The 10,944-nt window shown below is 41.6% G+C and overlaps 1 pseudogene; it reads right to left on the reverse strand.

Annotated features, from left to right (window-relative positions):
- Window positions 1-629: 629 nt before the first annotated feature.
- On the reverse strand, window positions 630-10,002 carry LOC115164050 (UDP-glucuronosyltransferase 2A1 pseudogene; annotated as a pseudogene).
- Between the last annotated feature and the right edge of the window lie 942 nt (window positions 10,003-10,944).

Here is a 10,944-nt window from a genome sequence, read left to right on the forward strand (position 1 = left end):
ATATTATATGAGTGGCAGTGGCAGTTGTACTCAATGTGAATTATGTATGACATTTCTGCCATGCTGCTAAATCGAACAATACAATGACCCAGTTTTGACCCACTATGCTGTTTACTTTCTGCATCTACAGCAAATGGCTGTCTACCTTTAAATAAAGCATGGAGTGAACTCTAGTCTGCCAGACTTCACATGAGGATACATCTGTCTTCTTCCATTCCACTCTGAACTCTTCCCTTTCCATAACGTCCTGCCAATGATGGCAATTTGTATTCACCCAGCAATCCTCAAGACCTTGTCCTTGAGACATTCTCTGCGTTTAATACTGTATGGTGTTTTCACCAACAATATTGGAAAAAGCGTTGAGTAATGCAATACTTTCCTCTATGCTCATAATGGTAGCCTAGTGTGGGCTTGATTCAGGATCTATTCAGTAAACATTGAGTAATGGCATTTCGAGGATGAAATCTCTGATGTCCTACCGATGCACTTAGAGAGTGTGGGGGCTGGTGGAGAGCCCTGACCATGTTGACTGAAATTCACTGGCACTGAACAACAAGCTGGCACAGCAGCCACTTAGGCCTGTAGCTCTAATGGGAAAGTGTAGCAGATGACCGCTAATCAACGCTAGCTTAGTATCTCACAATGAGGTCACCTTCCCCAAGACCTAAAGTACTGCAAAACAAAGAGTAGGGTCCCCTAGGCTGGTCTTTGTGTAGCCTGGACAGCCTTTGCATGTTCTCCCTGTAGGACCGCTCATAGAGAACAGCCTTCACCATCTCCAGGAAGACGTCTCTGTCTAAGGTGGCGATGTCCACTATCTTAGCCACTCCCTTAGCCCTCCTCCTGTTGAGGTTATCAGGCGGATCGAAGATAAATGGGAGGCCAACTATGGGGACACCTTGGTAGATGGCCTCCTGGACTCCGTTGGTGCCGCCGTGGCCAATGAAGGCCCGGGTCTTGGGGTGTCCCAGGAGGTCATTGTGGGGGAGTCAGTCCACCAGTAAGGTGCTGATGCCCAGGGAGGCGGGTCTCTTCCTAGTGTGCCTCCAGATGACCTTCTGAGGCAGTTGGGCAATGGCAGCGGCGATTTCCTCAGCGTTGCCCTCAGGTAGCTGTCCTACCAAGGTCTCCAGGGATATGATGATGACCCCATGGTCCCCAGAGCTCTGGACAAAGTCCTCCATGTCCTGGGGAAGCGGCTTGGAGGGCTTGCACTGGAAGCCGCCCATGTAGGCCATGTTTGGAATGGTGGGACACGGAAACTCCAAGGTAAAGTAATTCTTCATGAGCCAAATGACTGCTGCCTGGAAAAAGCCATGTAGTGAATGTCAGGGCCGAAGTGACGATGGACAAACGAAATGTAGCTAATGGTTTAGTACGTATGCGATTCGCCCCCCCAATTAAAATAATGAAACAGGACATCCCAGTGGACACACCATGTCATTTCAATGTGGAAATGTGGGTAATATTTGGTTGAGGTGTTGATCAATGAGATTTCAACCTTTATTCACCCACCCAGAAGACAGCCAGAAGTTTGTTGAATTCTCAATGTGTTATCACTGGAGCCATCTCAAAGGGCAACCAAATTCCAATGAAAAAACATTGTCCAATTTTTGGTTTAGTTGTCATCCATATGTGTTATCACTGCCCTTTTCAACCATTTAAAAGCCCAACAAAGGCCTAGATCAGATCAAGTGTTAACTGGCGATAGCCGACACCTGCAAATCTGGCAGGGTTAGAGCTGTCAAATCAAAGCGACTTCTCATTGTCACGAAGCCACACCATCCCACTCGTATTAGAAGTTACTGGTTTGCAACCCAACTTAGGGCCATGATAGTATGGATGTCTGAAGCTGTAGGTAGAAGATGGCTGGAAATAGAAAAGTCAGAATGTACTTCAGTCCCTCTATCTGTATTCCCTGAGGGAAAAATTAAGGGTTTCAAAACACTACGATTTAGACACAAGTTTTAGAAACTAGACACACTTGAAACTTCAATATGTCCATCAATTACTAGAAAAGGGTACTCTAAAATAATTTGAAAAACTGTGCTCTGAGTTTAATATACCAAGGTCAGACTTCTTCAGTTATCTACAAATATGAAGCTTTCTATCCAAACATCCAAACTGGATAAGGTTACAAGGCACCCCCTCGGCCATAGAACAATAATTATCCAGAGTTCAGGAGAATGAATACACTGGCTTTATCAGCCAAGAACATTTACATTTTAGTCATTTAGATACAAATTCATAATTTAAATGTTGGATTCACGTTTCCATCTCAACCAAAAATCTAAGTTAAGTGTTCTGTTGTGTAATATAAAACGTTTTTGTAAATTGTACACTGCCGATCTACTACCATACCATGTTCAAATGCACTTAAATATTTAGTCTTGTCCATTCACCCTCTGAATGGCACACATACACAATCCATGCCTCAATTGTCTCAAGACTTAAACATCCTTCTTTAACCTGTCTCCTCCCCTTCATCTACACTGATTGAAGTGGATTTAACAAGTGACATCAATAAGGGATCATAGTGTTCACCTGGTCAGTCTATGTCATGGATAGAGCAGGTGTTCATAATGTTTTGTATACTCAGTGTAAATACAGTGCCTTCAGAAAGTATTCATACTCCTTCACTTATTCCAAATTTTGCTGTGTTACAGCCTGAATTCAAAATGGATTAAATATTTTTTTTTCAAAGTGAAAACATGTTTTTGAAAATGTTAGCAAATGTATTGAAAATGAAATACAGAAATATCTAATTTTAGAATCACCTTTGGCAGCGATTACAGCTGTGAGTCTCTCTGGGTAAGTACCTAAGAGCTATGCACACCTGGATTATACAATATTTGCACATTAACATTCTTCAAGCGCTGTCAAGTTTTTGATCAACTTGACAGCCATTTTCAAGTCTTGTTTAAGCCTATTTAAGGTAAAACTGTAACTAGGCCACTCAGGAACAAATAATGTCGTCTTGGTAAGCAACTCCGGTGTATATTTGGCCTTGTGTTTTAGGTTATTGTCCTGCTGACAGGTGAATTTGTCTCCCAGTGTCTGTTGGAAAGCAGACTGAACACCAGGTTTTCCTCTAGGCTTTTGCCTTTGCTTAGCTCTATTCCATTTATTTTTATCCTAAAACACTTCCTAGTCCTTGCTGATGACAAGCGTACCCATAACATGATGCAGCCACCACCATGCTTGAAAATCTAGGTTACTACTGTGGAGTAACTACTGTTGTTGATCCATCCTCAGTTTTCTCCTATCACAGCCATTGAACTCTGTAACTGTTTTAAGTCACCATTGGCTTCAAAGTGAAATCCCTGAGCGGTTTCCTTCCTCTCTGGCAACTGAGTTAGGATGGACGCCTGTATCATTGTAGTGACTGGCTGTATTGATACACCATCCAAAATGTAATTAATTACTTCACCATGCTCAAAGGGATATTTTTGTTGTTGTTGCCATCTACCAATAGGTGCCCTTCTTTGCGAGGCATTGTGAGTGAGTCCATGCAACTTATTATGTGACTTGTTAAGCACAGTTTTACTCCTGAACTTACTTAGGCTTTCCATAACAAAGGGGTTGAAAACTTATTGACTCAAGACATTTCGTCTTTTCATTTTTTATTCATCTGTAAAAATGTTTAAAAACATAATTCCACTTTGACATTATGGGCCAGTGACACAAAATCTCAATTTAATCTGTTTTAAATTCAGGCTGTAACACAAAAAAAATGGAAAAGGGGTGTGAATACCTTCTATATGATAGCGACAGCTGATCCAAAAGGGTGGGCTTATTTCAAGCAAAGTGAAGACTGCCCTTGGGGCCACCTACCTTGGGGCCAACATGTCACCACTGAGCAATGGCGCATCATCCCAATGGGAAGCCTACATGGGTCTAATGCTTTAACCTGTATTGGACTGCTGGGTTGCCTCCTGATGGGATCCTTCACAGAGAGGGGACACTGCTGTCTTCCCATTAGTATTGCATCACTCTCCCAGAACCTCAGACAGGCTTTAATGAAGAAGAATACGCTTCGGTGTCGGACAGAAAGAGGGAGGGGAGAGAGATTAAGGAATGGCGAGAGAGGGTGAGAGAGGGAGAGAGAAAGAGAGAGAGAGAGGTATGGAGAGAGAGAGCGAAAGGGAGAAGGGGGAGAGAAAGAAAGAGAAAGAAAGAATTTCAATTGAACCGATAATAAGCCTGTTCAACAGGAACAGTCTACTGACAGATGCAAATCATTTTTCATTTTCATTAGAGCACCTCTGTTGACAGGGTGTCAATTTATCACAGGACAGGTTGGATTAAGCATGACGTGCCGTTAGCACCCTGTAAGCATGACAAAGCATCTGAGTAGACGTGCAGTGAAGGAACGCTATATTTTAGCTCGGTGATACGGCATCTTGATGACCATCAGATATTGCTTGAAAGACAAGACCCCTTTGCTGCTGTCATTAATCATAATCTCTTAGTAGACACATTTGAAATCACACATATGGACAAACATCCCGAGTGACGCAGTGGTCTAAGGCACTGCATCTCGGTGCTAGAGGTGTCACTACAGACCCTGGTTTGATTCTAGGCTGTATCACAACCGGCCGTGATTGGGGGTCCCATAGGGCGGCACACCATTGGCCCAGCGTCGTCTGGGTTTGGCCGGTGTAGGCCATCATTGTAAATAAGAATTTGATCTTAACTGACTTGCCTGGTTAAATAAAAAATCTATTTAACTGGCACGTTTCGTTCTGTAATAATAAAAGTATGTGCAGTACAAATGTAGTTTCTCTTAAATCCAATGGAGATACTGTATCTACATTAGTTTAGCAGTTGGTCTGAAAATACATTGAGTTCAGGGATAGATAGAGTAGGCCTATTGCATTTACGGAAGATTCGACCAAAAGATTAGCTCTCCTTTCAACTGTGTGGACCACCATTGCCATACTAACTACACAGTACCTGATTGTTCATCACAGTCACCCTTGACAAGCGAGAGCCATTTCCCCGCCAGGTGTTTTTAAAGACCAGGAGATTATATTGTCATTATCATCACAGTAATTCTCAAAATCACACTTGATTGATCCAATCAGCCTGTTTCTCTGCAGGGCATAGCTCTCATCTGTCTTGTTGTGAGAGGAGCTGGATATGAGGCAGTTATGTAAGCAGAGCTCTCAGGAACACACAGCCAGGTGTATGTTCAGTAAGACTCAGAGACACCTGTGAGACACGATAAGGGTCCTTCTCATTCTGGGATTTTCATCCCTGGGGCCTCTGTTATCAGTGAATCGCCAACTGTTAATCTGTCTCTTTCCATTATCACACACAGCTGTGTCTGCTGGGGAGGCTCCATTTTGTGAGCAGGTATCAGATTTAAATGTAGACAAAAATGAAAATGATTAATGACTTTTTAGCTCCTCTGCTCCTTTCAAACTCACTTTGGGGAGCTGAAATTCTAACAGAGTGAGAGGAGAGTGTGTTACGTGAGCAGCTTCTGAATTAACGTTGATAGAATATGTATGGATGTGGGTACGCAGACCCGCGAGCAACTGCGGCCCCTCATGATGAGTTCAGATTTTTTTGTGCCCCACACCTGCATCAAAGTTGCCCATCCCTGCTGTACATGATAATTATTAAATTGTAAAGTAATGATGAGCCGTGGTACTTTTTGTTTCTGTCTTGATTGGCCCTTCTCCATTTTGCTATGAAAATCAAAAACAAAACAAAATACATTTTTCATTTTCAGTAGTGTGATTATTTTGTTTGATGGATGGATGATTGATCTAGTTTGTCAGTGTCTATTTTATGTAAAATGTACTGAAATTCTATTTTTGGAAAGCACAGCTAATCAACCTTATTCCTTATATAGTGCACTACTTTCCACCAGAACTCTCTGGCCAAAAGATGTTCAATTTATAGGGAAAATATTGCAATTTGGGACGTATCCGGAAACTCCACCCCTGTTTGCTTTAGATGATGGAACCAGCCTGAGGTGGTGATGGAGAGGAACACCGAACCAATGCTGACTGGTACATGCAACCCTGCTCTTAGTATATTTGATAAATCCCACTCATTGTGTTTCCATTGTGGCCCCTCTACCTCACAATTACAGGCTTCTTTAAGGAGGGTGAGTGGTTTGTTTGGAATTGGAAAAGGATATCCCGGAGGAATAGGATAATATTATGGTATATATTTCCCTTGGCTGAGTTTCCTTTCCACCTTCATCCCTCCTTTAGCCTCTGCTACGGCACAGGAAGCCTTGCACAGAATTCTGTATCAGTGTCTGAGATCAGTGTTCTAATTCTATATCAGTGTTCTAATTCTATATCCGTGTTCTAATTCTATATCGGTGTTCTAATTCTATATCGGTGTTCTAATTCTATATCGGTGTTCTAATTCTATATCCGTGTTCTAATTCTATATCGGTGTTCTAATTCTATATCGGTGTTCTAATTCTATATCCGTGTTCTAATTCTATATCGGTGTTCTAATTCTATATCCGTGTTCTAATTCTATATCGGTGTTCTAATTCTATATCGGTGTTCTAATTCTATATCCGTGTTCTAATTCTATATCCGTGTTCTAATTCTATATCCGTGTTGAAGTCGGAAGTTTACGTACACCTTAGCCAAATACATTTAAACTCCGTTTTCACAATTCCTGACATTTAATCCTAGTAAAAATTACCTGTCTTAGGTCAATTAGGATCACCACTTAATTTTAAGAATGTGAAATGTCAGAATAATAGTAGAGAGAATGATTTATTTCAGCTTTTATTTCTTTCATCACATTCCCAGTGGGTCAGAAGTTTACATACACTCAATTAGTATTTGGTAGCATTACCTTTAAATTGTTGAACTTGGGTCAAACGTTTCGGGTAGCCTTCCACAAGCTTCCCACAATAAGTTGGGTGAATTTTGGCCCATTCCTCCTGACAGAGCTGGTGTAACGGGGTCAGGTTTGTATGCCTCCTTGCTCGCACACGCGTTTTCAGTTCTGCCCACAAATGTTCTATGGGATTGAGGTCAGGGCTTTGTGATGGCCACTCCAATACCTTGACTTTGTTGTCCTTAAGCCGTTTTGTCACAACTTTGGAATTATGCTTGGGGTCATTGTCCATTTGGAAGACCCATTTGCGACCAAGCTTTAAATTCCTGACTGATGTCTTGAGCTGTTGCTTCAATATATCAACATTATTTTCCGTCTTCATGATGCCATTTATTTTGTGAAGTGCACCAGTCCCTCCTGCAGCAAAGCACAATCACAACATGATGCTGCCACCCCCATGCTTCACGGTTGGGATGGTGTTCTTTGGCTTGCAAGCCTCCCTCTTTTTTTCATCCAAACATAACAATGGTCATTAAGTAGATGTCTTAACCGACTTGCCAAAACTATAGTTTGTTAACAAGAAATGTGTGGAGCGGTTGAAAAACGAGTTTTAATGACTCTAAACTAAGTGTATGTAAACTTCCGACTTCAACTGTATGTTTGTGTATACCTGTGTCTGTGTGTATTTGTGAAACCTTGAGTGTACGTGTGTCTCCTCTTTACCCCAGTAGTCACTCTGCAAGACACTTTCCCAAGTTTGCATGTCACGAGGAGAATACAGCCATTCCTAGCCTATTGTAGGTCCGTCAGGCTAAATATAGGGCCTGTGTGACATCCTAAAAACAAGGAAGTTGTTGTTTCCATTTGCATCCTCCTTGCTATTCTAATCAATGAATGGGGTTTTGAAACGTGAGAATGCTCATGACAAAATATGTTTTGGCAGAATGACATGGAAACCTTGACAGAGGAAGTCACAAGTCTGTTACTTCTAGAACTGTAATTAAAAATAAGGTCAAAGTCAATTATCGAATAGATATCTCTTGGAAAGGGTAAGAATCAAACTAACAAAATCCACTATGATTTAAACGTCAAAGCCAGACCCAGATCAGTTTACAAAAGAAGATGAAGCCTCCATCATACTGTCAAAAAGCCTGCAATGTAGGAGGACCATAGTGAAAACAACATATTTGTATAATGGATTTAAGATCTTTTTTTTGTATGTGTTTTCAAAAAATCGAATGAAATTATATCAAACCAGACTAGACCAGACCAAATGCCACTGGGATTAAATGTCACAGTAAACTGGTTCACACCGTGCTGTCATAATGATGGACATACTGTAAAGCCCTTGGGGTAACAATATTTGACTATATCATTCTAATGGAGAGCCTGGGACGTTTTCAGTCCAGGTCTCTCCCCTCTGATTCACAAGGCCCTCCCACCGTGACCTGGGTGGCAACTGACTTTCACAGCATTGTTCTGAACGTTCCGTCCTCCGCCATCTTGTTTCCTGTTCAGGACAGGAAGTTCTGCCGCAGCTGTTCCCACACACACACACACACTCTCTCCTTGAGCTCAGGATGTCCCCCTCTGTTCTAGTTTTGACCCCCAGGGGCGGTGAGATGCAGTCAGAAGCACGTCTGCTTACGTCTGCAGAAACACCTTCCTGATAGCACAAGGAAACATGATTGCTGAAGCATGACACCGTCTGCATGGAGAGTCCTGGAAGAAGAAAAACACCATGACAGGGATATACTAGAGTACCAAAATGCCTGTGGAATCAGCCTGGTCTCATAGACTAGACGTAACATAGTAAACTTAAATCCGGGACTCTCAAATTCGTATGATATGTTACGTTTGGTATGGTTACACAGATGGTTACTTAAGCCAAAAACAAAAGTAGGGTGGGTGGGTGGACATATAACACGAACGTCTAGCAACCCAAAGGTTGAAAGTTCGAATCTCATCACAGACAACTTTAGCTAATTAGCAACTTTTCAACTACTTACTACTTTTTAGCTACTTTACAACTATTTAGCATGTTAGATAAATCTTCCCCTAACCCTAACCTTAACCCTTTAACCCGACTCCTAATCTTAACCTTAATCCTAACCCCTAGCCTAGCTAATGTTAGCCAGCTAGCTAACCATAGCCACCTAGCTAGAATTCGTAACACATCATAAATTGTTCAAATTTTTTACATATTGTATGTTTTGTAAATTCGTAGCATATAATATGAATTGTAATTCGTAACATATCATACGAAATGGGTGATGGACAACCACAAATTAGTACATACCATACGAAACGTAACATATAATTTACGTACAGAATAATACGAAATGCTCTAGACCAGGTTGGTGGAATTCATCCAAATACAAAATGAACACACACACAAAATAAATAAGTATAAGGTTTTATCAACATGATATACCAACAGTACCGTAAAGGCATTGCAGAAGAAAACTTCTCCACAAATTCCACGTGGCCGTATCCATGATTTACTGTCTTTATGACAGACACAATGAAGGACACGTGATGATCTATTGCTCATCGACGCTGGCTAAACGGTACCATACTGCAGCCTACGCACTGTAGTGTGGTGGCATGACGAATATAGTTATTCCAATAAAACTGCCACAATATGATCACTGCATCAAGTTCACTGTCAATATCAACAGCCATTTATTTGACAGGAAATGCACAGTATTATACACCACACAAAATCTCTCATCAAATCAAATCAAATCAAATGTATTTATATAGCCCTTCGTACATCAGCTGAAATCTCAAAGTGCTGTACAGAAACACAGCCTAAAACCCCAAACAGCAAGCAATGCATGTGAAAGAAGCACGGTGGCTAGGAACAACTCCCTAGGAAAAACTCCCTAGAAAGGCCAAAATCCTAGGAAGAAACCTAGAGAGGAACCAGGCTATGAGGGGTGGCCAGTCCTCTTCTGGCTGTGCCGGGTGGATATTATAACAGAACATGGTCAAGATGTTAAAATGTTCATAAATGACCAGCATGGTCAAATAATAATAATCATAGTAGTTGTCGAGGGTGCAACAAGCATGTCCGGTGAACAGGTCAGGGTCATCTACATGTTCACATGTTAGCAACCAGTGGTCTCTATTCCCATGCTCTCTGTGTCAGTTACTGACCTGGGGTTTCCTCTCCATTGCTGTGGGAGAAACCTGGGTGATAAAGGAGAACAGTGGTCTGATATAAATGCTACTCCTGGCTGGACATACAATAACAATAGCCAATGCTGATACAGAAAAAAGGATAGACGCTCATGCTTAGCTGGCCAGTCAAAGATATTAGAGTTTATCGCCTATTTATCTCGGGCTACATCTATGCATGGGAAAGCTCTTAGTGGCTGGGTCCTGACAGATTAACTGATGCCCAGATGTCTGCCTGATTTAAACATGCTAGAGTGCTAAAGTGTATTCTGACAGTATGCTGTCATCAGGTGGAAGATAAGACATGAATCTACGTGTTGTAGGCCTGCTGTATGTGACTTGACTGTTTATTGTTTCAGTGCAGTAAGTGATAATCTTTCTGCTTGGCTGCAGTAGAGCCAACCACTAGGACCCGTATTGCACAGCACAGCAGCATGGCGATAGCCATTCTAACACGTGCACCTTTGCCAGTGCTGGTGGACAGTTGTTTTTAGTTCAGCTCAATGTAATAAAGGTTTATTCATCCCACAATTGGAAACTGGGAAGTATAGATTGGCGCCATAGTCCGTTATCCTAGAGCAAAGCTTTTCTTCCCACTGGGCAAAAATCAACGTTGTTTTCATGTCATTTCAACCGCAAAAATTGAAGTGATGACATTGAATCAACGGGGAAAACTCATTTAGTCTTTTTTTCACCAACATTTTCACCTAAATCCAATGACATTGTGACATTCAACCAAACGTAAATCAAAACTAGATGTTGAACTGACGTCTGTCCCAGTGGGATGAAGCTTTGTAGGTATAATTCATTGTAAGCGCCATTGGTAAAATCGATTATTGGTCACATGGTCAAAATGCATTTGCTGTGCAATGAAACTATTCCACCCTTCATGGATGAATGAAACACTCAATCATACAGTTGCTGTAAAAACCAGTAGCC

Source organism: Salmo trutta, chromosome 27 (assembly GCF_901001165.1).
Source record: "Salmo trutta chromosome 27, fSalTru1.1, whole genome shotgun sequence".
Lineage (NCBI taxonomy): Eukaryota > Metazoa > Chordata > Actinopteri > Salmoniformes > Salmonidae > Salmo > Salmo trutta.